Below are 26,458 nucleotides of genomic sequence, written 5' to 3' on the forward strand. Positions count from 1 at the left end.
GCAGCGACTCAGCTATGACCAACAGTTGTGACAAAAATTCTGAGACTTTTCGGTTGAACTTCAGGTAGCGTTTGCACAGAACAGAGAGAAGACAAATACAGAAAAAAAGTAAAAATGTACTAGTATTATTCGTAAAACATCTACGTAACCATTTGCACTAAATGGATTATGTAAATTCCGAAAAATTCTACACTCTTTGGCGCAACCGTGAAGCTAATCGTAACTTACCTGCAAGCAATAGACACATTACAAAAATTCCGGCAGTGCTTTCAAAGAGAAGCATTAAATTATACTGCAAAGAAAAGAATGTTACCAAAAATTCTTGAGTACTAACCGTGGCTGCGCCGTTTCCATTGAGATGCAGAATGTAATACTGCAGTGAAAAATAAGTATACAGAGAGTAAAAATGTTAGAGGAACCCATTTAGGAAGTTAGAATAAATAAAATGATATTTTAAATATAGTTTTAAGCTTAGATTTGATTGTGGTGCCTGACTGGATGGCAAGTCACTGATGAGTAGTTCAAAGACTATCAGAAAGGTAAAAATAATTCAGGTTTTATAGCTTCCGACTGTCAAATGCTGTCATTTTGGCAATTTCAAACCCGCTGGCAGGTTTTTGGGTTCAGATGGTTAACTGGCACATATTACACTTCGTAGTACGTCAAAATACGGGGGGTTCAATAGCATTTACACTTACAACACAAGCAATTTGTTTACACAAAAATCCCTCACAGCTTATGTCATTAAAATCAAGACCCAAGAACAAAGAAAATATTTCTGTTCAGTTGTTGAACAAAAGCCAAAGTCCCTGCAAATGAGCATCAGTCCAGACCAGCTCTACATGAAGCTTCAGATGGGGTCAGAGGTCAAGAGTCAAAGTTAACAGTGTTGAATGATGTTGTCAGAAAGAGTGAGGAAGAGTAGAAACACCAGAGCTGAGGAGGGGAGACTCTTTAGTTCTGCTTCAGAATGGAGGAGAGCAGGAGGAAACTGGAGGAGGGAGGATGACTGAGGAGGAACAAGACGAGGACGTGAGGTACTTCTTGAACAGATGAGTTTTCAACCTCCGACACTCAGAGGAGAGTGACTGTGCTGTTCTGCCTGGAGTGGGAAGGTCATTTCAGTGGTGAGGAGACGGGAGGAAGACTGGGGATGAAGAGGAGTCAGGTTTTATAGGCTGCTCACAGACTTGTAAGGCCTTGGTCAGACCTTCACCAATCTCTGCAATCTTTTTGTTGCGGGTTTGTTGCTCTGCCTTCTCCTCATTTTTCATTTTCCAGACAATTTCAAGATTGTTTTTGCAGTTTCTAAGCAAGCTGTGGCCACACTATTGGCAACATTTACATGTATACAAATAACTGACTGTAGATCCTGACCAGTAATTATATTAAAGGTCAGTTTTAGCCTAGAACAGATACAATGGACAACTGACCATGTATCAGTCAATAAGTGGCAAGAAAATGAAAGTTTAAGATAAAATAACACCGCAACATTTATGGAATTGACCCACACAAGAGCACTGTCATGTTATTTGACACTGTAAAATGCCCTGATGACTTAATAAAAAAAAAAATTATTTAGAAATACAAAAGAGTTTCCATTAGAATTCCTAGACCAAGCTGATCTGTTCAGATTGGCTCTTCATCTTTATCTACCCAAATAATATCTAATTTTCTACTAGACGAGAAATGCATTAAATCTCAACATTAAAGAAGATGAAACTGAAAAATTAGTTTGGTTTTTAAAAATGACTCAAAATACTGTCAAATTATGACAATTGTACATTCAATTGAATCAATTAATCAATTTACTGTACTACTTTCTTTCAATTCTTGCCTGGTTAACTAATTGTTCATTTGGCCAAGGAAATGTAAGAAAGCAGTGAAAACTGCCCATCTCACAGTCTGAGCTGACATCTTCAAATTGCTAGTTTTGTTCAAAAATCCATCCAAAACCTAAAGATACTTAATTTAGTATCACAGGAGACAGCAAAAATTGAAAGAATTGTCAGATCTTAAACTTTCTGACAGATCTGTAAATCAAATCCAAGTTTAAAATCACTTTATTCTGCCTGTCTTATGTAAAAATTCACTAAAAATAAACCCATTGCTCTATCCCAACACTGTAAAAAACTAAAAATTCAATGGTTCCCAGTCCAACACTGAAGCCATTATCAAGTTAGCTGTGACTACTTGTCAAAAGACAAGAATTCAGGGACTTTTCAGTCAAACTGCAGACTGTGTATACACAGAGCAGACAGAAGGCAAATTAAAATAAATTTAAAATGTAAGTAGTAAAATATCTATAGCATGAAAAGCCACCATTTTTTTTAAAGAATTGGTGAGACTTGTGGGCACTTGGAAATATATTGAATATGTTGACTGCATTTTTTCTTTTTTTACTTGTTTTGTAAAACAGGTAAAAAGGTAAGGTTTTTAAACCTTAACAGCAGAACTGAAGTTTAACTGAAAAAAATTAAGACATTATAACTTTGTCATAATGGTACATCATTTATTAATTATTCAAAATTTTTGAATTCTTTCTACTTCTAGCCAGAATTTACTTCTAGCCTACACCTGTTGGAACTTGGGAAAATATTTTACCTCATGATTCCACTTATTTTTTTACATTTTTGTAATATCAATAAAAACAAAGAAATTAGACCTTTGCGTTGCCCTTTTCATGATTTATGGCTCTATAACTGCATCATATGACACAAACGACATGTTTAAGTTTTTTTTTTTGTTTCTATCCATAGTTGTGCTGTTTCCGTAAAGGTAAATTATATTATGATATTTATATTGCAGTGGAAAATGAGCCCACAGTGAGTAAAACTGTGGCAGGAGCAAAAGAAAGCTCAGAAATTGCTTGGCGCTCAGGGGGTTAACTCTTGATTATCCAGCTCAAGAATCTAGCATCCATCTCATTATTCAGACAAAACTGAATTCAACTCTGATGTCTTTGATGAAAAATACACAACATACAATGGTGCCACTTAACAGCAGAATTGAAGTTTAACTGAAGGTGAAGTCGATAATTTAGGTTTTGATGCAAATTAGAGGCTCCTGTTGAGCAGGAAGCGATGCTCCTACCAGCCAAACTGGCTCGGTTTGATTACATCTGGTAGATTTCTCTGCTCCGCTGGTGAGTCTGTCGTTCTGGCAAACCACCAACCACTCGCATGTCTGTATGTTGCTCTTAAAAAAAGATTTAAATGAAATTGATTTGGCTAGTAAAAGAGCAAGGAGTGGCTGGTGAATTTGGGGAAAACCATCTGCCGCTGTGACCGGTGAAGAAAGACACAAGTTCACTTCCGTCGTGGTGATGAGTCAGGCAGAGAAATGGCAGGATGGCGCAAGCCCTGAGCTGCCTTAATCTAAAAATAGCCGCTGCGGTTTATGTCTTCACCAAAACAAGGAATTCTCTACCACATTAAAAAGTAAAGTAGGAAACTAACAAGCCTGAGTTTGACTGCTCTTTGCCCAAGTTTATACCTCCCAGTGTCTGTGTACTGTCTGACAACAGCACACACACCGCAGACAGGACGGCAACAAAAGACAGCAAAGGTAGAAAATTCCACTGTGTTTGTGCTGGACTGGTTTTCTTTCCAAGTTTACATTCTGCTTCTCCTTCCATCTTTCCTGTAGGCTTTCCACTTTATATCCACTGTCTAATAAAGCAGAAATACTGCAAAAAAAAAAAAAAACAGCAAAGATGAGGAATCTGTGAGGCAGAGGTGGTTAAACACGTTTTAATTCATAAGTTTTCCACTTGTGAATTAAAACATACCTCAAAAGACACTACACAGGCCAGTAAAAAATGGCAATTAAGTCTTCTGGTATCAGTTTTTTAGACTCTAACAAGAGAGAAATCTTTTGAACAAGTCTTTCAAAGCAATAACACTCCTGTTCGCGCTTATTTTGAAGAGTGCTCCCTTCCGTTGGCTGATTTAAGTGACAGTGTGGTGCTCAGAAATAAAGTGAGAAAACCTGCGATGGTTCTTCATCCCGAGTCGCATAACTTCTGAAAACGTGCACAAAGTCAGTGTGAAATATTCATGTGGATGTTGGGTAGCATGCAGCGGGTGTTCGGCTCGATACAAACCCAGAGTGTGTCTGCCCAGATTTCTGCGTTTGGTGGTTCTGCAGCCAAAGAAAGAGGTCACTATGACAAATACCTGCAGTACACTGACCTGCATACAGTGCAGCTCTGCAGGGTGGAAGTGAAAAAAGATTTCCTGTCCTGTCTTTTCCCAATATGAGGAGACAAAGGTGGAGTGTTTTTTTACTGCCGACACTGACCTTCTGACCCCTCAGCAGACCCTCAGAAAGGCATACAATAAAAAGAAAGAAAAAATACAACTATGAAAACATGACACTATTTATGAAATCTGAAAGCTACAAAAGCAGCAATTGTTGGATTTTCAAACTTTGTCTTTGAACTCATGTGATTTTAACTAAATCATTGCTTGACATTTCATCAAAAGCATTTTATTCTACATTTTTTTAAATTTAGAAATTCACAAAAATAAAGTCTATAAATTTGTTCTAACCAGATTCTGTAAAAAAATAAATAAATCTGTGCTCCTATTCACAACTGTGAAGCCATTAATGACTCACAATGCTGCAAACAACAAGATTGTGACAAAAATTCTGGGAATTTTTTACTGACCTGGATTGAACTGCAGGCTGTGTTTAGACAGAGCAGATGGGAGACAAGTAAGCAAAGGGGAAAATATCCATAATACATGAAGCCACCATTTTCCCCAGAATTGGTAAAACCTGTGAACACTTGGAAAATATTGATATTACCATTATGATTTATGGCATTTTACATACTCAAATTGCACAGATGACATTTCTGAGTAGTCTCTATTTATAGTCATAGTTGTGTTGTTTCCCTAGAGGTGTAGGACGTCATATTACAGTGAAAAATGAGCCTGCAGTGAGTAAAAATGTGACAGGAACAGAAAATGTCCAGAAACTGCCCAGAAACTGTTGTTCACAGGTTATATTTTCAGTTTTAAGCTCCTAAAATGTTCTTTTCTTTTCATATCTGAAATTGAAACTGTAACAAACATTTGTTGCATTTTTCTTTTAGGCATAATCAAATAAACCAAAATTCAACTTTAATTTTTCTTTGTTTTTTTCTTTTTTAATGATTTATGGCATTTGAACTTTGTTATAGACACTTTTGTGTTGTGTCTATTTTTAGCCATGGATGTGCTGTTTTCTGACTTTATCTTGCAGTGAAAAATAAGCTCACAGTGAGTAAAAATGTGACAGAAGCAAAAACACTGGGGTTCAGAGGGTTAAGCAATGAGTCATGAATAAGTCAAGAAATGGTTACATCTGACAATCTCTACAAGTGCAAGGCGGAAAAAACCCAGAATGTCCAAAGGCTTGCCTTTACTCTGCAGCTCAAGTATTAATCTTGATAACTTGACAGCAATATTGAAGCTTAAAATCCTACAAAACTGTCAGTGCTTCCTAAACTAACATCCAGGCACCAGGGAGCAATCAAGATGTTTTTGGGGAGTCGTCATGCCGCTGTGCACGCATCCCCGCAGCAGCAACAGTTAGAGCAAAGAAGTTTCCTACATGTTGTGGCTGCAGTCCAGAGTAGAACTATGACATACAACAGAAAGCAAAACAGAAGTCTGCAGCAGAAGGTTCACAGCTTATTCCTCAAAACGGATCACCATCCTTTACATTGTTTGGAATTGTTCTGGATTTAGGACCAGTTGTGTTAAGCAAGAACAAATGAAATGAATGAGAATTGTGTCTGTGCAGCAAAGCAACTTAACGGACATGTTCAACCACCTGGAAAACACCACAAACTGCAGTAAAATGATACATCAATGCAAAGAAAACCACCAAAGTTACTTCACTGACTCCCAGTGTCAACTCAGACATCTACTAAGGATCCATCACTAGGGATTTTATCATCCTTATGTCGACTATTGGTAATCAATAACCAATATTTTGAACCAATATACATACAATTTTATATTACAGCAGCATGTGATAGCAGAGAACCTCTCATTCATAACTTGGCTTCTTCATTAATAAGGATTACTGTAGTTGAATATGTATAATAGCTGTCTAACCGTCACGAGCTGCTTGACATTAATGTTTGTTTTGATGTAACCAGTGGCTGTCTCCTAACATAGCCGCTAGCCATTAGTGTAGCCTTAGCCATTAAACCGCTAGTATCTCACTAAACTTAATCTTACTTTAGTTAGATGTACTCTCGATGGCATTAGCCACAGGCTCAACAGGCTTCTTAGTGCGAGCCGTAGCCTAGCGTGGTTAGCAATGCTCCTTTATCTCTGTCTGTAAACAGTAGCTTTCAGTTCTAATTGGCTGTCACTTGTGACGGGTAACTAATCAGATAGACGTTAGAGGTGTGGATGCCTCCTAATTTAGTTGCTAGCTATTAGCATTGCCTTAGCTGTTCTGAAACCAGCTAATTTCTAAGCTTTCTTTAGATAGATGTTACAGGTACTCCCAATAGCATTACCCAAATACCTGACAGTTAGCCTCTAATTGCTAGCCATAGCCTAGAGTGGTCAGCAATACTCGTCTGTCCCTGCCTGTAAACAGCAGCTTTTGGTGTTGACTGGCTGTTACTCGTGATGGGTAACCAATCATAAAGAGTTAAGGCTGTCTCCTAACTTAGCCTTAGCCATCAGCATATCCTTTGCCACCCTGAAAGCAACTAATTTCTAATCTTCCTCTACAAAGATGTTACAGGTACTTCCAACAGTGTTAGCCACAGGTTTGACAGTTAGCCTCCAAGTGCTAGCCATAGCCTAGCATGGTCAAGAATAGCTGTTTGTCCCTGTCTGTAAACAGTAGCTCTCAGTGTTGATTGGCTGTTACTTGTATGGGTAACCAATCATAAAGAACTGTGGCTGTCTCCTAACTTAACCGTTAGCCATCAGCAAATCCTTAGCCACCCTGAAAGCAACTAATTTCTAATCTTCCTTGACAAAGATGTTTGAGGTATTCCCAATAGCATTAGCCACATGATTGACAGTTAGCCTCTAAGTGCTAGCATCAGCCTAGGGAGGTCAGCTATGCTCGTCTGTCCCTGCCTGTAAACAGCAGCTTTTGGTGTAACTGGCTGTTACTTGAGACATGTAACCAATCAGATAAAGTGAAGGCTGTTGAGTTCATTAGAAAGTTTTGGTGCAGTTTTATTGTTTTGATGCAAATACTTGTACATTAGCAGGATTGTAGCACTGCATGGAAGTGAAAGAAGCATTCAATTTATTTAAATGTGTAAATGCAATAAAAAAATATTCTCTCTGCAACCATCACTGAAAGATTTTTGTGCTGTTTATCAACATAACACAATCAATGCTGGTAGTCTGAACTGGTTTCATTTCTGACTCCACTTTCTGGATCTTGAAAGAAAATTCCTGGCTTTACTAAGCACAGCTCTTTCCTTCCAAGCACAGATAATAGATTTGTCCTTTTATTAGCTTTCCCACATGGAGAGCAGTGCAGGACACGTTTGCTTTACTTAGCGAACCCTTGCACACTTTGATTCACTGCTTCTTTAGATTTTCCTGCTGGCTCATGTATTCAAACTAGCAGCTCTTCGATCACAGCACGGTCACATCCAATCCAATTTCTGTTGACGGACGATCCTCAGGTGAAACCGATCGGGTCATGTGATCAATCGAAGCATTAGTTTTCAGCCCACGTTTGATATTATTTTAGTCCCCACGACAACTTCCCTTTCCAAAAATGTAGATGGGACAGTTTGTAAGTAGAGTAACGCCTTCACCGCCTGCGTCTGAAACAGATTCTTACATTCGAGATGAATAAGCCTCCATCGGGGAGTATCACATTCGGCACATTTGGTGTGATGGCGACCTCGGCAGCAGGGTTGTGTTGAGTTAAGTGACAGTGTGAGTAATGTCTATTCTGAAGAGTCTTGTGAAGCTGAGGTACCGCAGAGGGCAAAAAGTAAAGTAACAGTGACAATCTGGATTAATCGGGTTTTAAAACACAAACACACAATGGATAGACGCATCACGAGTTCTCGACAATCTGCAGACATTATGTAGCACTGATATTGTTTCTTACTGTTCAATCACTGTTTTTTCTGAGAGATTTTCAGGATGGCTATTGTACATATTTTGAAGCTTTTCAAGTTTTTTATGTAGAAAGAAACAATCAGATCTGCAGTTCTGTGATTTCTAGTCAACAATGGTGGTTGCAGGTGGATAACCCCTTAACACTCAAAAACCCAATTATTTGTTAAAGCTCTGCAGCTGCATTTTGTAAGGGTGTATTAAAGCAAAAGCAAAAAAAAAAAAAAAAACCTTAATGGACTATAATCATATTTACTTTTCAACCAAAATCTTTTTTAGGTCAGTAACAACACTAGTCGACTGTTGCATTATCATTCTTTTGATTAATGTGTGCTTAAAGAGGGGATTTGATGGCTTCAACTTTTTTTTTTTTCATATTTCAACTCAGATAATCAGAGACTATCTGATCTACTAGTCCAATATTTTGGATTCCGACTCAGTGATATGTTGAGAAAGAACAACGATAATTTCAGGCTTTTGTAAGTAATAGTTCTTGAGATATGGTTGTGCAAACATAGTCTTAAATTTCAATGTGCAAGAAATTGAGCTCAAAGTGGGTCAATGGGCAATTTTTCAAAAATTGCTAACCCAAAAAGAATTTTATATATCAAGCCAAAATTCCACAGTTTATAATAAAAACAAAAATTCAAGCAAATCAGAGATTGCCGAGCAGAAATCCAATGTTTTAACATGGAATAACCCCAAAGTGAATTCTAAATCAAAACAAAAGCTAGTATTTGCAGCATATTAACTCATTTGACCCTGGTTATTTTATATTGAAATGACAACAGTCTCTGAGCAGATTAGGAACGAATGATATGCAAAAAAAAAAAACAGATTGTAATTGGCAGATAGTTTGAAATAAGCAATGATTTTAGTGGAAATGGTCATTTTGTACATTTTTTCCCTGACTAGAATGGTTCAAAGTTGTTAAATGCGAGGGTGTTCACAGACAGTCTGTTTCTCCTGCTACCAAAAACAATGGATTAATCCTGGAAGGGGGTTGATGTAGCGCTTTTCAGAGATCGTCTGACCAATGAGAATTTAATCGGACAATCACAATCACAATCACACAAAGCCTCACAATTCAAGCTGTGTGAAACACTTTAAGACACCAAACCACAGCATCAACCGCTCCTCACTTTGTCATAGGAGTGTGTAAACAACAAAACAGTAGTTTCTTATCTTCTCTGTTGTCTATATCTGCGCATACTTGTTGAGTCACTTGGTGTTGCACATTGTTTTCCCCATTAGAGTAAAGAGAAGTAAATACCTCCAAGATTATTGTGTTTTTAGTAAACAGTATGTGGATATTAAGTGTTTGTCATGTGATGGAAGGAATATGTTGATTTAAGAAATGTTATTTCTGTACATCTGTGTCCATCCCATCCACTGCTGTTGACATTTTTGTGTTTCTATTTTCAGACTGTCGCACAGAAAGATGACATCCTCATTCTTTATACTGCCAACACTGACCTGATTGGTCAGTGTGGTGATTCTGATGGTTTTCTCTGCAGTGATTTACACTCTGTAATGCTGGGAAAAGTTTGAGGGTTTCCCTTAACTGCCAATGTTCCTACAATGCAATGCGGGATGTCTGATTCCCCCTAATAAACCACTGCATGCTACCTTCCTCCATGTCCCAACTAAATCAGACCAGAACTACATTTTGATTCCTAGAAACGCTGCCTAAATAGAAACCTTCCCTGGGTTAGAAACAGAGCTGTTTTGTGTCTCAGAGCGCTGCAGCCAAGAAAATATTTCCTATTTACACCGAGTCTCTGAGAGAGAGACTGAAAGGATCCAGATTCGTGTGATTCCTAAATTTAGAGTGCGGCAGGTTGACACGATGTAGCTAATTCAATCAGTACCAAAAAGAAAGCAGAAACCCAAAACAGTACATCTACCACACATGAACTTTCATTTTAATTTCATTTTTACTGAAAATAAAACCATCTTTCTGTTTTTGAACTCATCTACTGAAGGTGTGTCCAAACAAAACTCGAAACAAAAACGCTTCTCATTTGTTAGCACATCACGTCATGTTATTTCACCTAATAGGGTTAGTTGAGTAATGATATACAATTATAATGTTATTACAGTAATAGCTTCCGCATCAAAAAGAAGCAGCTCACGCTTTCCTCTCACTTACTCTAAATAAAAAGAGCAGAATTTAATGTACCATGCACAGACCTATCCTCATTTGTAATGCTGAAGATTTATTGTTATTATCAATATTACCATCATTATTATTATCATCTAGGATTCATTTATAATTCCCAGCAATTTAGGCCAAAACTCGCCTGGGAAATAAAAGGGGGTTGCAGCGCATCGTATGCCAGTTGGCCTCCTCCAACCTGGCAGCCAAGAAGCAACAAACTGCGAATAAATCAAAAGAACACCAGAGCTGAATGATGAATTCTTCCCACAGGTAATTTATTCGTGCCAAAAACCAGATGAAGATTAACTTTTTTAGTTGGTAATCAGAGAATAAAAGGGCCAAATATTTATAACCCTAACCCTATAACCTAATTATAGCATGAATAATTGGGTTATTTCTTGTATACATAAACTTGATTCACTACAATGAATGGTACACTCAATGACTAGTAAGCCTTAAATCAATGATTAAAAATCATATTATTTGAAGCCCCAGATGTAGTATTATGTAATGTAGACAAAGCTAAGTGATTACTTCAGAAGTCAGCTTTTTCTTAATTTGCATCATTATAATTCAGCTAAATGTGAAATCCTGACAGTTGAAAACAACTCCAGGGCTGCAAATCAGTAATCAGTTTTGTAATTATCAATACATCAGCCACTTATCTTTTTAAGAAAAGTGTGAAAGGATGATTGTTTCAGTCTTTCAAAGCTCAAGGTGACATTTGTTTGACAGCAGTTTGTGTTGTTTGGGGCTAATTGTCCAAAAATCTAACAATGACATCTGACAATGATGTAAAAGAGAAAAGCGACATAATGTCACAACAACACAGAAAAAAACAGTGTTTGGATTTTTTTGCTCCATCCATCCATTCATCTATTTTCTTCCACTTATCTGACTTTGAGTCATGGTGGCAACAGGTTATTCCAGACATCCTCCTACCCGGCAATGTTTTACAGTTCTTCCTGGGGGATCCAGAAGAGATGTACAATCCCTCCAGAGAGTTCTGGGTCCACCTGGGGTCTCCTCCCATTTGGACATGCCTGGATAATCTCTGAATGAAGGCAACCAGGAGGCACCCTAATCCCAAACCATTTCAGCCAGTTCCTCCAAAGTAAAGACGCAGCATCTCCACTCCGAGCTCTTCACCCTATCTCCAAGTCCAGCCACCCTACGTACCAAACTCATTGCAGCTGTTTGTATCTGTGATCTCATTGTTTCGGTCACCACCCCAGTGCTCATGACCATAGCTGAGGTTTGAAACAAAGACAGACTGGTACATCAAGAGCTTTGCCTTCCGGCTCAGCTCCTTGTTCACCATAAGACTCTAGCACAACGCCCACATTACTTCTGAATCCATCTGTCCACCTTAAACTCCATCTCCCTGTTACTCGCGAACAAGATCCTGAGATACTTTAACTCCATCACTTGAGGCAGCAACCCCGAGGAAGCGATCCACTGGTTTCCAGCTGAGAAATACTTAATCAGACTTGCAGGTTCTGAATCATCCAACACTTAGCTGTAAACGCCTTGGTGCGCTAACAGAACCACATCATCTGCATAAAGCGAGATGTGACTCTGATGTTCCTGAACCAGATACCCTCCTTACCATGTCTGATTCTTGGGATCCCATCCATCAATGGAAGGCTGGGTACACCTCGACAGGTCACCAGTTTATCACAGGGACACAGAGAGACAGACAACCAAGCACACTCACATTCACGCCTGTGGACAATTGAGAATCACCAATTAACCTCAGAATGTTTTTGGACTGTGAGAGGAAATTCGGACCTAGGACCCTTTAACTGTGAACCACCGTGCTACCCCCGGGGATCCCATTCATGAATATCACAAACAAGACTGGCACAAAGGGCAACTTTGGTGGAGTCCAACATCCACTGGAAACATGATGGACTTAATTGTGAGAATGCAAACACAGCTCTCACTTTGGTTGTACAAGGACTGGGTGGCTCGTAGCAACAACCCCGGTACCCCGTACTCCCACCAAACCACCTACAGCATCCGGGATGTAGGCCACAAACCACAAGTAGACGTGGATGCTCAAACTCCCATGACCGCCTCAGCAACTGTGCATGATTAAAGAACTGGTTTTAACCTTGCTTTAATTTGTTTGGTATTTAGGGTAGAAATGCAGGTTTGCAGAGAGGTTGTTTTTGAGATTGCATGAACAATCAGTTTGACGGGGAAGCAACGCTGCAAATGAGGCATTCACAGCAGGCAGAAGCTTTGGATTTTGACTTTCAGGAAGCATTTTCACAGATACATCACAGATTTTGCATATCGTAACATATAAAAGAGAGAAAAGTGCAGCAAACATTGTGAAATGTATGGGTTCTCACAATACATATGTACGTTGCCCAACAGAGAAGGTGGGCAACTCATTTGATTTTCTTGCCACAGTGCCAGCTTGTTCATCAGTGGCTGCAGCTGAGTTTTTCACTTTGTTTCAGCAGCTCAGCAGAGGATTTGCTGTCAAACTGAAACAGAGACAAAGAGTAGAAAATGGGCCGAGGCAGATTCTGAGAAACAGCCACTCGCCTGAAAAGTTGCTGGCTGTGACTGCCGACCAGCTGGGACGATCTGGAAACACAAACAACGCGAGGCTGAGGTTCTCGTGAGCAAGGCAGCGACTCATCTCGGCGGAGTTTGCCGTGACGCCAGCCTCGTAGGTTTTTCGGGTGGCCCCCAGGTGTGAACATGAGGAAGCATATGAATATCAATGAGGACCCTGATGAAACGGAGGCAACTGTGCTCAGTGAGCTTTTTCTGGATAAATGAGGGTTTGAAACAAGGTTCAAATTAAGGATCCAGACAGGAAGAGGAGGGGGTTCTCCAACAAATCACAGTTCAGAAGCAGGGAGCTAATCTGAGACGTTTTTTTGTCTGATGAGCCCATCAGTGCTGCTGGTCACTCATGTGTTGAGTAATTGAGAAACGCACACACGGCAGGCTTTAATGAGAAAATAAGCATTCTTTTCTCTCTTCATGAATAAAAATGACTTCTTGGAGGTTTAAGAAAAAAGAAATCTAAATAACATAAGTAAACAGCATCTGTTTTTGAAGTGTTGTGCTCTAAAAATGAGGTAGCTGGCAGAGAAAAAAAAAACAACACAAAAACAGTGACACCTACTCACTGGATGATTGATGGCATAAAACACTAAACAAATTTGGCTACTTTTTTTAAAGGGTGTTCAGTAAATTATGTCAAAATGACAAAATGACACACTTTCATAGAGTGAGGACTGCATATATTTTAGATAACTTTCTTCCACAGACCACAGAAAACAGACGTGCAGTATTGTGGATAAGATGTGGTTCTTTATCTTTGACTGAAGTTTGATCAGGATGCTCAAGAGTGACCCTATAAAACAGAAACCGTTGCCGTTGATGCAGCTATATAACAAAACAGGCAGAAAAATGACGTTTGCACACTTCAGATTCTTAGATTAATGGTCTGGTTCTGTCTCTCTGCAGTTGATTTGCTTCTCTTTCTGTTTTTTTTTTGCATCTCTTCATTGCTGTTTTGTGGCTCATAGTATTTGTTTTGAGTAATTTTGCATGTGTTTGTGGCTGTTTTGTCTCGGTTTTCAAATGCTTTATGTCTCTTTAGGTCAGTTTTAGTCTTTTTCTGGTCAGTTTGTATATCCTGACAGCCATTTTTCATCTGTTCATATTCATTTTGCATCTCTGTTTTTCCTGGTTTGGGTCTATTTGTGGTTGTTTTGCATCTCTTTGCAGTCATTTTGCATCTAGCAGTGGTCCTGTTGTGTCTCAGAGGTGGTTTTAGCTCTGCATTGAATTAGCATCTATTTGTATTCATTTTGCATCTCTTTTTTATTTGGTTCTGTCTGTCCTTGGTCAGTTTACGTCTGTTTCTGGTCTTGTTGTGTATCTTTGTAGTTATCCGCCTCTCTCTGTCAACGTATATTGGCTGTTGGTATTTGTACTTTGTAATTTTTTGTCTCTGTGCTGTTGTTTCACCACAGCATTACTAAGGGTTAGACTGCCAAACATTGTCCAACTAATGGGAATTTAGTGAGATTACAGCCTATCGACCAACTGACCGATCAGTCAACCTGGGCACTAGAGAGCTACTGTGCACCAAATTGTTCTTATGATCTAGTTAGACAGCAGACAACAAACACTGCACAATAGTAATTATACATATCAATATTTTACAGTCACTTCTTTAAATTATTCGGATCTCAGTGGGAGCTTGCTCTGTCAGTCTGGTAAAGTTAGCGACTGTAGCTCAGCAGCCAAAGTGTCAACTGGTACCAAGTAAAGTCATGACTAAATAATTAAACTTCTCAATGGAATTAAAGCAAACAATTACTAGCAACATATAAGCAACACAGTGTTTCCTTTACATTCATTCAGGAGCGGCAGGCCACCATTCCTAAATCCTAGCCGCCACTCCTTCAATTTTTTTTCTTTTTTTTTGTTATTGTCATAAATACACGACTGCCACATGTCTCCACCTTCACAGCAGAGTGCTACACTGTGTCGGGTACTCGCGAATACTAAGGTAAACTACAGATAACTATCTTGCTCAGTATCTACTCTTTGATACGTCGGGTTAATAAGACTCGCGAGAGCGCGGCCTTGAAAGTGACGTCACATAAAACACCCAGGCAACAGGCAGTGTTGCCAACTTAGTGACTTTCTCGCTTAATCTGGCAACTTTCCAAAGCCTCCTGGCGACTTTTTTTATCAAAAGTGACTAGCGACAAATCTAGCGACTTTTTCTGGCGTTTTGGAGACTCTGACATGAAAGCTCGGATTGTTTTGTAGTTACTGTCCTCAACGAGCAGCAGGTGGCGCTGTGAGCTCCTCCCCATCCTAAAGCACAGGTGGTCAGTCTAGTAACCCCGCAGCATCCTACTGCCTGATTAGAGGAGACCCACGTTGCTCTGCAGCCAGACGGCAGATGAATCGCGCAAAGTCGCTGCAGATCCATCCTGGCTTACAGAGCGGGATATAAATGAAAATGTTTCTTCACTGTCATACTAAAATAAATCACTGCATTTAGCCTCTAGTTCAAAAACATATTTTGGGTGTTTTATACTCACTTTTTGTCTCTTTCACAACGTTTTTCCTCTCTCCTACAATGTTGATTGCAATTACATGCAACAGGAAATTATGCAATTTATGCAATGACATCATTTAGTGACTTCTAGCGACTTTTAGGACAGCCAATAGCTACTTTCCTTACTGAGGAGTTGGCAACACTGGCAGCAGGTCAGAGTCAGAGGAGTGTCGTCTTGGAAAATAGGGCAGCGACTTACCAGAGAAAAGTTATTAGCTTAAGATAACTCATAATATATTTTACAAGTTAAATAGACATTCGCAAAATATTGATGGCCAGCTAACATTATGCAAAATATCAGTAGCTTAAGTTAATTGGGCCCGGTGCCAACTCAGTGTCGCTAACGTGAGTAAACTAACTGATATCTTTAAGCTAATATCTACACACCATGATGTAACTGCCGATTGCATTTTCAAATGAGCTTGTTCAAATATTTTTTTATTTTTTTTACATTCAGCCTTTAAAAAGCTATTTTCAACTGGCCATTCAATAAATAGGTTGTACAAGTAAAATCTGCAGTCAAGTGTCATTTGTTTACGTCGCCACAGCTCCCGGAGAGCCTGCCGCCTCTGCTGAAAAAAATCCTAGAGGAAACACTGCAACAGATTTCAAAACAGATTCGTTGTGTCACAGAATTTTGTATTCAGTGGAAAATTGAGGCAAACTTTTTTTTTTTTGGATAATTTTTAAGTGACAAGTAGAATTATTTGATTTTTTTTTCCACATAAGATTGGCATTTCACAGATGATTAGTTCAATGATCGCTGGAAAGTTAAAATTCAACAATTTATTCTGTTTTTATACTGTCTTGCTATGCTAAAATTTGTAATTTTGCTTTCCAAACCTTCGGGTGGGTTTTGGCATTCAGAGGGTTGAGTGTAGCAATAATCCAGAATATAAGTGAGTTACAGCCCTACATATAATTAATATTTCAAAAAAGATTGAGTCATTTGAAATATTTTTGTGTCATACATAGGCTTTACAGTAAACTGATGTGCCTTCCTGGATACAAATAAAACCAAAAGTTCTTCAAAATTTACAGGTAAAAAAAATACTAATTCAAATATTTGTCTTTGTATTCATTGTAGTCTATTCTTGTCACCTCATTTTAACATACATAATTTGAATATAGGTAGTACAATATTATTTTCAGCATTATAGGGCATAGAGTTTTCACATTGTTGTTCACGTCCATCTTGAATGGAGCAAAGAAACATTCTGAAAAGCCAGCTGACCCATTCACAGACTGATTCAAACACTGGCCATGTGTATGTTTTATTTCATAATAAATGGTTTTGCTGCTCTGTCGGACTCTGTAACATCATGTGACCTCTGTCTGTGCTGCTCTGCTGCAGATGAAGCTGTAGGCGGGACTGAACTGCAGATCGATGTTAAACTGATTGGCCCGGAGGGGAAACTCAGAAACAAGGCAACATATTTGTCACTGATTGGTCCAGGCAGACACTTCATCATGCGCAGGCAGATGTGTTTACTGCTGGTTTTGTTTATCGGGCACATGGCTCCCTGCAGGGCTGCATACAGAGCAGCCTTCTATACTGCTCATCCTGCATACGACAGGAGTGAAGCCCGTTTTACTTTCATGTTACATTAATATTAATTACTTTACACAGCTCACAGCTGACAAGCACGCAACCACAATGGAGCGTGTTTTATCTCATCCGCAAAAATAACTAATTTGCATTTTCTCCTTCTTTCTTTCTGTCATTGTATTTGAGTTTGATTTCATCCCTTGCATGGATTATATATTTGGGAACATGTCATTAGAATGTACAGTAAGTGAGAAATCATCTGCTCCGCTTTCCGGTTTGACCCACGCAAGTTTTTCAAATGCTAATATTTTGGGATTTAATCTGTTTTTTGTGCCAGTATTCAATATCCTAAAATTTGGCCTCCTCCTGCCAAAAATTTCAAACAATTACAAGTATTCAGTGTTTCCCCCAGTTATTCTTGGCAGTGTGGAAAAGCCTCTGAAGCAGCATGCAGACCACAGGACACTCAAACTCTATCACCATCAATATTACTGTTCTTATAGCCATTTTGCAACACTACTTTGATCAAGATCAATATTTTTCCATCATGAAAAGATTATATTGATCGATCAGGCAAATATTATCAGACACTCGGAGTGACAGCAGACGTGGATGATCCTCGACAACCACTAGAGATGTTCTGATTAAACCAGGCACTGATCACAATCAGCTGATAGGACTCGGTGTGGCAAGACAGGAAACCGAATGTAAAATGAAACCGGTAGATAAATAATTGCTAAATACATTTTCAGCAATTTAACAGACTGCTCGGTGTCTACAGTTTACATTTCTGTTCAGAAAGTAGATGAGCCAATATGAGATTTCAAAATTGTCTTGAAAATGAAAGTAGGCTTTAAGATGATGATTTTAACCTTCTGAACACTAATGGTAAATTATTAAGTTCTGGCTGTAAACTGACCTAAAAATTAGGCTTAAAATTGAAGTACTTTAGATAAATGTTTTCATTCTACAGGTTTCATTCACAAAAAATATAGTGTTTGCTCAAACCAGATCCTGGAAAAAGACTAGTAATTCTGTGTTACTCAACCAAGAAGCCATCAGTGACCCAGCCGACCGACAGTCGTGACAAAAGTTCTGAGAGTTTTCAGGTGAACTGCAGGCAGTGTTTACTCAGAGCAGAGAGGAGACAACAAGAAAGACTGTGAGGAAAGTAAAACATGCTGGATCAATAAAATAAATGCAGCATGGCTCAAAAACGGTAAACAGAGTAGCAAGTTGTCGAGGATACCTTCAGCATGGTGAAACATCTTTCTAGAGTTGATGTGAAAAACATCTAGTCCGTAGAGGTTGTAAAAATGTTAGCTTGAGATCTATAGTGTGTAAAAACACCTTCTTTTACAGTATTGTTAACACCTGTGGACAGTTTTGTAAAATAAAAAGTCAGATATTCAACTTTTGTCTTTTTCCTTTAGATTGTTGGCACTGGAACTCCATCACACTGCACAGTCAAGGTTGTGCTGTTTCCACAGAGGTGCAGGACTTTATATTGTGATGAAAGAGCCCACATGAAGAAAAATGTGACGGGAGCAAAGAAACACTCAGAAAATACTCTCTGGAAAAGAAATACTCTGAAAAAGTTCAGAGAGTTAAGATTCATGTCAAACTCGGATCCTGAGCAGGGCTGGGTCACAAAACAATATCATCCCTGACTTTGAGCTGAATCATGCAGGATAACCCTGATTCCAGTCCTCTTAGTCACTGACCACAAAACTCTGTAGTATTTAGTAATTCAAATAAGTCTGGTGTTGAGCCACGTTGGCAACTTATCCTCCAGTGGGAAAAACAACCAAGAAACCTGAGCTTTTAAGGCAGGATGGAGAACGTCGTCCTCTTGTGCCAGAGCCAGAAAAGCAGGACGACTAGCTGATAAAACTTGACATATTTCTCCAATTAGCTACAGAAAAGACACTCTGAGGCAGAGAGGTTCTTTTAAAAGGCTTAATTTAGTCAGGCGATCCTCAAAGGGTCTTTACCAGGTGGAAATAAAACAGACTGGTCCTCTATATAGACACAGGAGGTCAATTTAGTAGCAATAATGACTCTGTGTGTTGTGACTAAAGGACACTTTTTATTTCTGTGACCTGCCTGCCTTGAGATTTCTTGGATTTAGTACAGTGAAACTAACTCAACACTCTCCAGATATGTTTACACCAGTGCTTCTCAAATAGTTGGGCGCACCCCCCTGAAGGGGCGCAGAGGCATGACAGCGGGGTGCGGGTGACTGGGAGGAAAAGGTCCGTCTACGCAGAACTAATTATGTGAACTATTGTTTTAACGTCGGCCTGTTTTTTGCAGCGCACAAACTACGCCGGCCGTTGCACAAGTCCGTACTTGCTTACTTAGCAAATACGGACTCCCGAGAATGGGAGAACACATCGTTAATGTGCAATTAGAACACCGGCGTACTTGGTCACGTCACCACCTCATCTCATCTGCTCCGATTATTTCTACCATGGGTGTCAAACATGCGGTCCGTGGTCCAAAACCGGCCAGCCAGATGGTCCATTTCGGCCCGCGGGACGACTTTACAAAGGGGAAAAACTACAGAGAAAACATTAACTGTAAATTGTAAATTTGTAAAACTGGAAATTTTAAATAATTTCTAAACTTTGACAAGTTGTTTTGATCATAAAGTAAAATACTACATTGTTAAGTTCCAGATACCTGTGACAAAATGTTGTGTTCCTTTGTAGATAAACTGTGAAATGATCAACTGAGGCATAATATTGTTGAAACTGAACTTGCTTTTCTAAAGAAATCTCAGGGTGTTCATAATGTGTTGTAAGAAGACACTTCATTAAATGTGAACATTTTCAGAATGTAGTTTTTTTTTTTAACTAAAACAAAGGGGGAAAAGTTGGAGTTGCGGTTATTTATAGGTTGTTATTGCTCTGATTTTACTGGTCTGGTCCACTGGAAATCAAACTGGGCTGAATGTGGCCCCTGGACTGAAATGAGTTTAACACCCCTGATCTTTACTGTGAAAAACAAAATGGAATCAGATAAAATAACACAGTCCTGCATACTCATGTCTTAATGTAAAAACAAAGCTTTTTGTCCTCCAAAGTGGGGCCTGGCAGAAAAAAATTGAGAACCACTGGCTTACACGGATTCTAATCGGATTAAAAGTCCAAGCAGAATAAACACCTCACACAGAATAAACAAATGGATAGTTTGGGCTTTTTTTTTAGAAATCAATCCCAAGAAAAACTGAACCTGCCACTTTTGTTTGTTTGTTTTTTATAGATTAATCAATAAACCTAAATTACCCTTCTCCTCAAAACTGTATGTCACTGGATAAGTTGAAGCACTGAATTGTTGAGTTAAACTGGAAACTGCAATATGGTGAAAATCAATAAAATAAGAATTCATATTGTTTAAGCCAGTTGTGCAACTTCAAAGGAGATCCGAGTTTTTATCAAACTAGTTAAAAACATTTTAAAATGTGTATATTATACAAACTGTAACATGGACACAACATGGTAACTCATTTTCTCTTTATTATGTTGTTGTTTTGACTTTATCAGTAGCTTTGGGTATTATATTTGCAGTTATAAAATCAGCATCAGGTCTTAGTGAGTCATACATCAGTTACTATTTCACACACGTTCCGATGTCTGACAACAGAAACAGCAAAATAAGGAAATGAGAACAGCTTTATTGGAAATTCAGCTGTATTATAATATAGTATTAGTGAGCACAGAGAGCAGGAGAGAAGTAAAAACATATACAGTCCCTCCACGCCAAACAGCACAACGGTAGCTTTACTTGAAACTCTGCACAGTGTACAAACCACGTTTCTCTTCAGTGATCATTTCAAGAACAACCTGACTTTCGAAACTTTTACACTAAACCGACTCAAAAGTGTAGCACTGATGGCCGGAGCCAAAACAACCAACGTCATGATGCAACAATTACGTATGACGCTGAAGAAACATATTTGTTATTACAGCTGGCTGAACTCTAAAAATAAAAAAGCTCATTTCTAGTGTGGAGTTAAATCTGGTCGAAATGGGGATCCCTGTTTTTCATGTTCGCACAACTTCCCCCACCCTGAGCCCTCCTATAGTCGACGTGGAAGGTGGGTTTGGTCCAACAGCAGCCGTGCAGATCCAATACAGCCGGTGCATGTGTGGAGTTTCTCCATGAAGAGCTCCAGTAGCAAGGCAGGGTGGATGCTACAACACACTCACTGTGTTTCTGACCAGCCCATGCTCTCCAGTGACTCACAACACACACACACACACACACACAATCACTACCACTTCACTCACTCACGCACAACCTGGCATGCTCGCTTTCCCAAACACACACCCCCACACGCAGCCTCTCACTATTTCATAAAGCACTGAAAATACGTGTACCAGTGTGTGTGTTTGAAACAAAAGCAAAAAAAAGAAAGAAAAAAGAAGAGTGAGGGAGTGGAAAAAAACCCAGAATATGTGTGTACAAGATGCAGCTGTCATGCATGCTTTCTGCATGTGTGTGTGCATGTGTGAAATAAATAGCGGTGCGTGTGTGTGTGTGTGTGTGTGTGTGTGCGCGCGCGCATGTGGCTCGTATAGCTGCCATGAGCCCCTCATGACTGAATGCCATTGAGGGCAACACAAATCCAGAATGGGGTCCTTTTCTATCACCGCAAATAATAGAAAACACACGAGACGAACAGCAATTTTCTGCAATAAAAAACCAATGATGTGAACAGTCTAAACGGTGAAATAAAATCTGACTGTGTTGTGCAGTGTGTGTGTGCAGAGAGGGAATGGGGGGGGGGGGGGGGGGAGATTGTGGATTGGGGTGACAGGTCAGGTGGCAAAACAGCAAATCACAGCTGCACTTCCTAGGAACCGGCAAAATGTGTGTCAAAGAAAAAAGCAGCGTGTCAGAGCAGGAAGAGGAAAAGCAAGAGTGTGTGATGTGAGAGTAGTAGTGAGGAAGGGAGAGCGCACGAGAAAGCGCTGTGTGGTGTGAGTAAGTGTGTGTGTGTGTGTGTGTGTGTGTGTGTGTGTTGGCGTTTGTGACAAATAAATAGAAGCCAGAGAGCAAGCGAGTGCGCTCTGATTCGGAGACTGGCAGCATGACTGACTGATCCCTGCATCCATATCATAGGATTAAAAAGCCTGACACGGCGCAGATACAATAGCAGCAAAATACGAGACAAAAAAAGTCGGTCAATGGAAAAGGAAATGTGATTATGAACCAGAACAGGCGAGAGGGAGATAATATTAAAAAATCTGACACACTTTCAACAGGAGCCATACAGTGCGAGCAGGCTGGGAGGAGGTGGGAGTTATAGCTGTCACCGGGCAATATAGAGGGAAGGAGGAAGAGGAGCTGCCAAATAGGAGCCTCTCCAATGATTTCCAGGAGCCAAGACACACTTCAGTCACACTGTCAGGGATGTGGCGGAGGGTGAAACCTGCCCAAATTCAGTTTACACACCTGTTCGTCTAAGCCTGACGGAAATCTTCCTCCTGTATGTCCTTCAAACTCAACTCAAACTGCAAGCGGTTGCATGAAAGCTGGAAAAAAATAACAAAACTAGGCCTTTTCATTGATTGCATTCATCTGACTAGGGGGGTGGAGTGGGGTCATAGGTCGCTGAGGCTTCTTTTTTGTTTTTCCCCCCTCTCTCTGCAACCATGTCACTGCATATGGCCTGAGCCGGCATGCGAGCCGGCTGCACCTAATTATTCATGATTTTATGTAACAAGATTTTGTGTAGGAAATTAGGTCAGAGAACATACTGAGCACAGACTGGGGAAAAGTTGAGCTAAGAGCTGCTGTATCATATACCGAAGAACCCAGTCTATACGCAGACAACATGCCAGCTAAAACATACATTTTCCTGAACACAGTACTCCTGCTATGTGCACATGAGGAGCAAATCTCCAGAATAATATTCATAAACAGGTGTATTTTCACATACACCAGTCACTAACCAGTCTAATATTACACCAGTTTCATCATAAAGCAGTTTCAGAACAGACAGTGATGCAGTTTCTTATAACTGTTAAAATAAATGTTAGCTGCCTGATTCTGTGTCAACTAGCACAAACTGGGTAAACGTAAAAAAGCAAAACTTGGATTATAAGCAGAATAAATGGGAAAAGAGCTGCCATATCATACGCTGACAATAATAGCATGTATACACAGGAGAATACACATTTTTTTGTGCACATTCTAGCCCAAAACACCAGCACTTAACTGGTTTGTGCAGTAAATTCTTATACAAAACAGTTCAAAACTAGACTACACCACTCGTTTTGAATAGAGCTAGTAATTATTATTGTCATGGTGGATTCTTCTGTTTTCTCAATTAGTTCTGTGGGCTATAAAGTGTCAGAATATGGGGAACGACATCAATCAGTGGCTCCCAAAGCCTAAGATGACGTCCTCAAATGCTTCATTTTGCCCTCAGCCTGAAGACATTTGTTTTTCTGTCATTTACGAGGAAATAAATGAAGAAATGCTCCCATATGGGATGCAGGAATTAGAGAATTTAGACTTTTTTCTCTTCAAAAAACACTTCTCAAATTGATTATCAAACTAGCTAATGATTAATTTAATAGTTGACAACTAATCGATTAGTGATTACTTATTGCAGTTCTAGTTTTTGCGCAAATCACCAAAACATATGCACAGAGAAGTGCATTTTCAAGTGACACACCTGTTTAATAGGAGGCTAGTTTCGACATAAATTGGTTCAAACACAGACACTGACTGCATGAAATTGTTAAAACATATACTGGATGAACTCGGAAAGGGGAAAATGAGAAAAAGCAGGAAAAAAACTGCCTCGTCACACACAGACAATTGGTAGTCTATAATAAAGAGACAACATAACAGTTAAAATACACATTTTTGCATGTACAATCTGGGTCAAAACACCAGCTGTGCAGTAAATTATTGCATAAAACTGTTGAAAACCAGACGCTGCTGGTTTCAAACAGAACTGCAACTACCGATTATGTGATCCTTTGGTGTTTATGTTTTCCTCGATGGTCTTATCTTATTTTACACACAATGCAAAGATATTCAGTTTAATGCCACAGAGAAGGGGGAGTGAGTGAGTGTGTGTGTGTGTGTGGGGGGGGGGGGTTGCATTTAGGAAGCTACAATGACAGAGTTTAGACTTAATTCTTTTTCTTTAAACTTCTCAAATCAATTGCTGACAACTAATTAATTAACTGATTAACTGCTGCAGTTCAATTTTATGGTAAAATTACCAAAAATACATGCATAGGAAAATGTGTTTACATATTAATCTGATACAAACTACTTTCATATGAAGCTAGATAGCACACTGAGCGGTTTTAAAGCCGATATAGACGGTGTTTTTGACATAAAAGTGCTAAAATGCATACTGTACGCCTGCTTCTATGTAAACCAGTACGAAACCAGTCTGCCATTAACTGGCACGAAGTCAGCGTCTGATCACCAAACCAGTCCTCTAAACCAAACCAACGGCGGTTCGTTCGCGTACATGGCACCAAAACCGGTTAAAAAAACACCATTTAATAAACTTAACTGACTTATTTCGGTGCAGATAAACGCACATAAATCACAAACCGAGCCGGGGAAAACAGTTTAATGTAAAAACTAAGTGGCAGTTGGCTTCAAACCTACGGCTGCCGTACAGTACGCACACCAACGGTCCGCTTCTGTGTTCAACAAAAAACAGCGAGAAAAGCGCTCCTAACGTTAAAGACAGTTTGTTTAAATTCAACTTAAAGCGTAAAAATGTCAGTTTAAGGAAGAAACTGTTCGAAATGAGCCGTCCGTTAGCAGCCAGCGTGTTTCTATACAGCCCGCTGACGGCGGCTTCACCTCAGATGACCCAACCAGCCAGACTGACTGTCTGCTAGCTAGCCTCGTTTGAACCTACCGTACAGCGGGCAACAACAACACTGGAACCGACGCTACTAACCCAACTGTCACCCGCTCTACCGTTATCGAGACACCGATAAAACGGAAAAGAGAAAAATAAACGGGAATATTTTTTTCCTTTCACTCGGCTCGGCGGAGTTACTCGGAAGGGGAAGACGGGGAGAGGGAGCCAGCCAAAACAAATGCATTTCCCGACATGAAAGCACAACATCCAGAGACGGGCAGCCACGTTTCGCGCTGCTGTGTGCGGGGGGAAGGCTAAAGCTAATAGCTTCAACGGGCTCATTAGCACGGGCTAACCGGCTAACAGCTAGCTCAGTTGGCTAATAAATTTATTATGTGCACTTTCACTGGGGGTGGAGGGGGGACGGCAAAAGTTGGCGTCCACAAAAACATCGCGAACCGGATGACATTCACTTGTCTTACAACTATCCCCAAATATAAGCGGAGAGCGGCGACTAAAGTTACCTGACAACCAGGTGAATAACTGTTTTAATTCCAGTTTGGCTGCCGGGGTGATAGCAAGGTGATTCCCACTCAGAGAGGCTGTGATGGAGGGGGACGGTCGCTAGCAGCAGCAGCAGCAGCCCGGGCAGAGAGAGTCAGCCAGCCAGCCAAGCGGCTAGTCTGGCTGCAACCAAGCCGCTTTAATAACTTCACTTTTGCGGTCACTTTGGTCACAATTTCTCTCTGGGAGTTAAAAAAATAAGAAGTTTCCAGTGTGTCCTACCTGTGTGCGGTCTCCGGTTGCAGGGTGCGACAGGCTGGAAGTTGATTATTCCCAGATATCCAGAGTGGTGCGGTGCGGGGCGCATATAGCTAGCGCTGGGTACAGTAAAGATTGTAGCATAGCTAACCTAAAGACAACAGTAGAGAGGAGAAAAAAAAGCCTCCTCGTTGCTCATAGGGGGGATCGACGACAAAAACCACATGATCTTTTACGTCAGCATATATTTGCATAGGATGCCAGATTTATGTTTCGCGTCCAGGTGACGTGAAAATGTACAGAAAAGTTTGATTCTTGCGCCGCCTGACACTGGCACGGCTGCACGAGCTGCGGTGGAGAGAAGCGGGCGTGTGGCAGCCGTGCACTCCCTGTCCCCCTCCTGGAGCCCGGAGCTACACCAGCCTGCTGCTGCATCACTTAGAGCAGGGATGGCTGCTGTTAAATATCCCCACAACATGCCTACATATCCACGCACACCTGTAGTGCTTTGAAATGACTTTTTAATGCATTTATCCCATAGTTTGCCACTTTTATCCGCATGCTGCCTTTGCAACACCAACAATTAGATTCCCAGCTCCTCGCTAACGTATACATCCTCTTTTTTTGTTTATTTAAAAACTATGAGAGTGTCTGTAATCTAGCCACAGCCTTTAAAACTCACATATTTGCAAAAGTACATCTTGTTAGAAATGTAAACAAAGCACACGATGGGATGCAAAAGCGTGTAAAAATGTCACTGCTTCACTTTTTTTCTCTCCTCTAACACCTGTTTGATCCTGCAGCTGACCCTGCAAACAGCTGCAGAGTGCTCTGGTGCAGCAGCAGCATGACAATCTGTGCATTTCATGTCAAATATAAGGAAATCTTTGTGATTGGGGGGTGACGAAAAAAA

The 26,458-nt window shown here is 40.0% G+C and overlaps 1 protein-coding gene across 1 annotated transcript in view; it reads right to left on the minus strand.

Moving 5' to 3' along the window:
- Window positions 1-25,951, minus strand: part of LOC111571910 (zinc fingers and homeoboxes protein 2-like) — a 155,690-nt gene extending 129,739 nt beyond the window's left edge. The window contains exon 1 of the mRNA XM_023275323.3: window positions 25,570-25,951. The gene's annotated coding sequence lies outside the window, so the exon portion shown is untranslated. The remainder of the gene's footprint in view (window positions 1-25,569) is intronic.
- Window positions 25,952-26,458: the final 507 nt, after the last annotated feature.

The sequence above is a fragment of the Amphiprion ocellaris genome, chromosome 15 (assembly GCF_022539595.1).
Source record: "Amphiprion ocellaris isolate individual 3 ecotype Okinawa chromosome 15, ASM2253959v1, whole genome shotgun sequence".
NCBI lineage: Eukaryota > Metazoa > Chordata > Actinopteri > Pomacentridae > Amphiprion > Amphiprion ocellaris.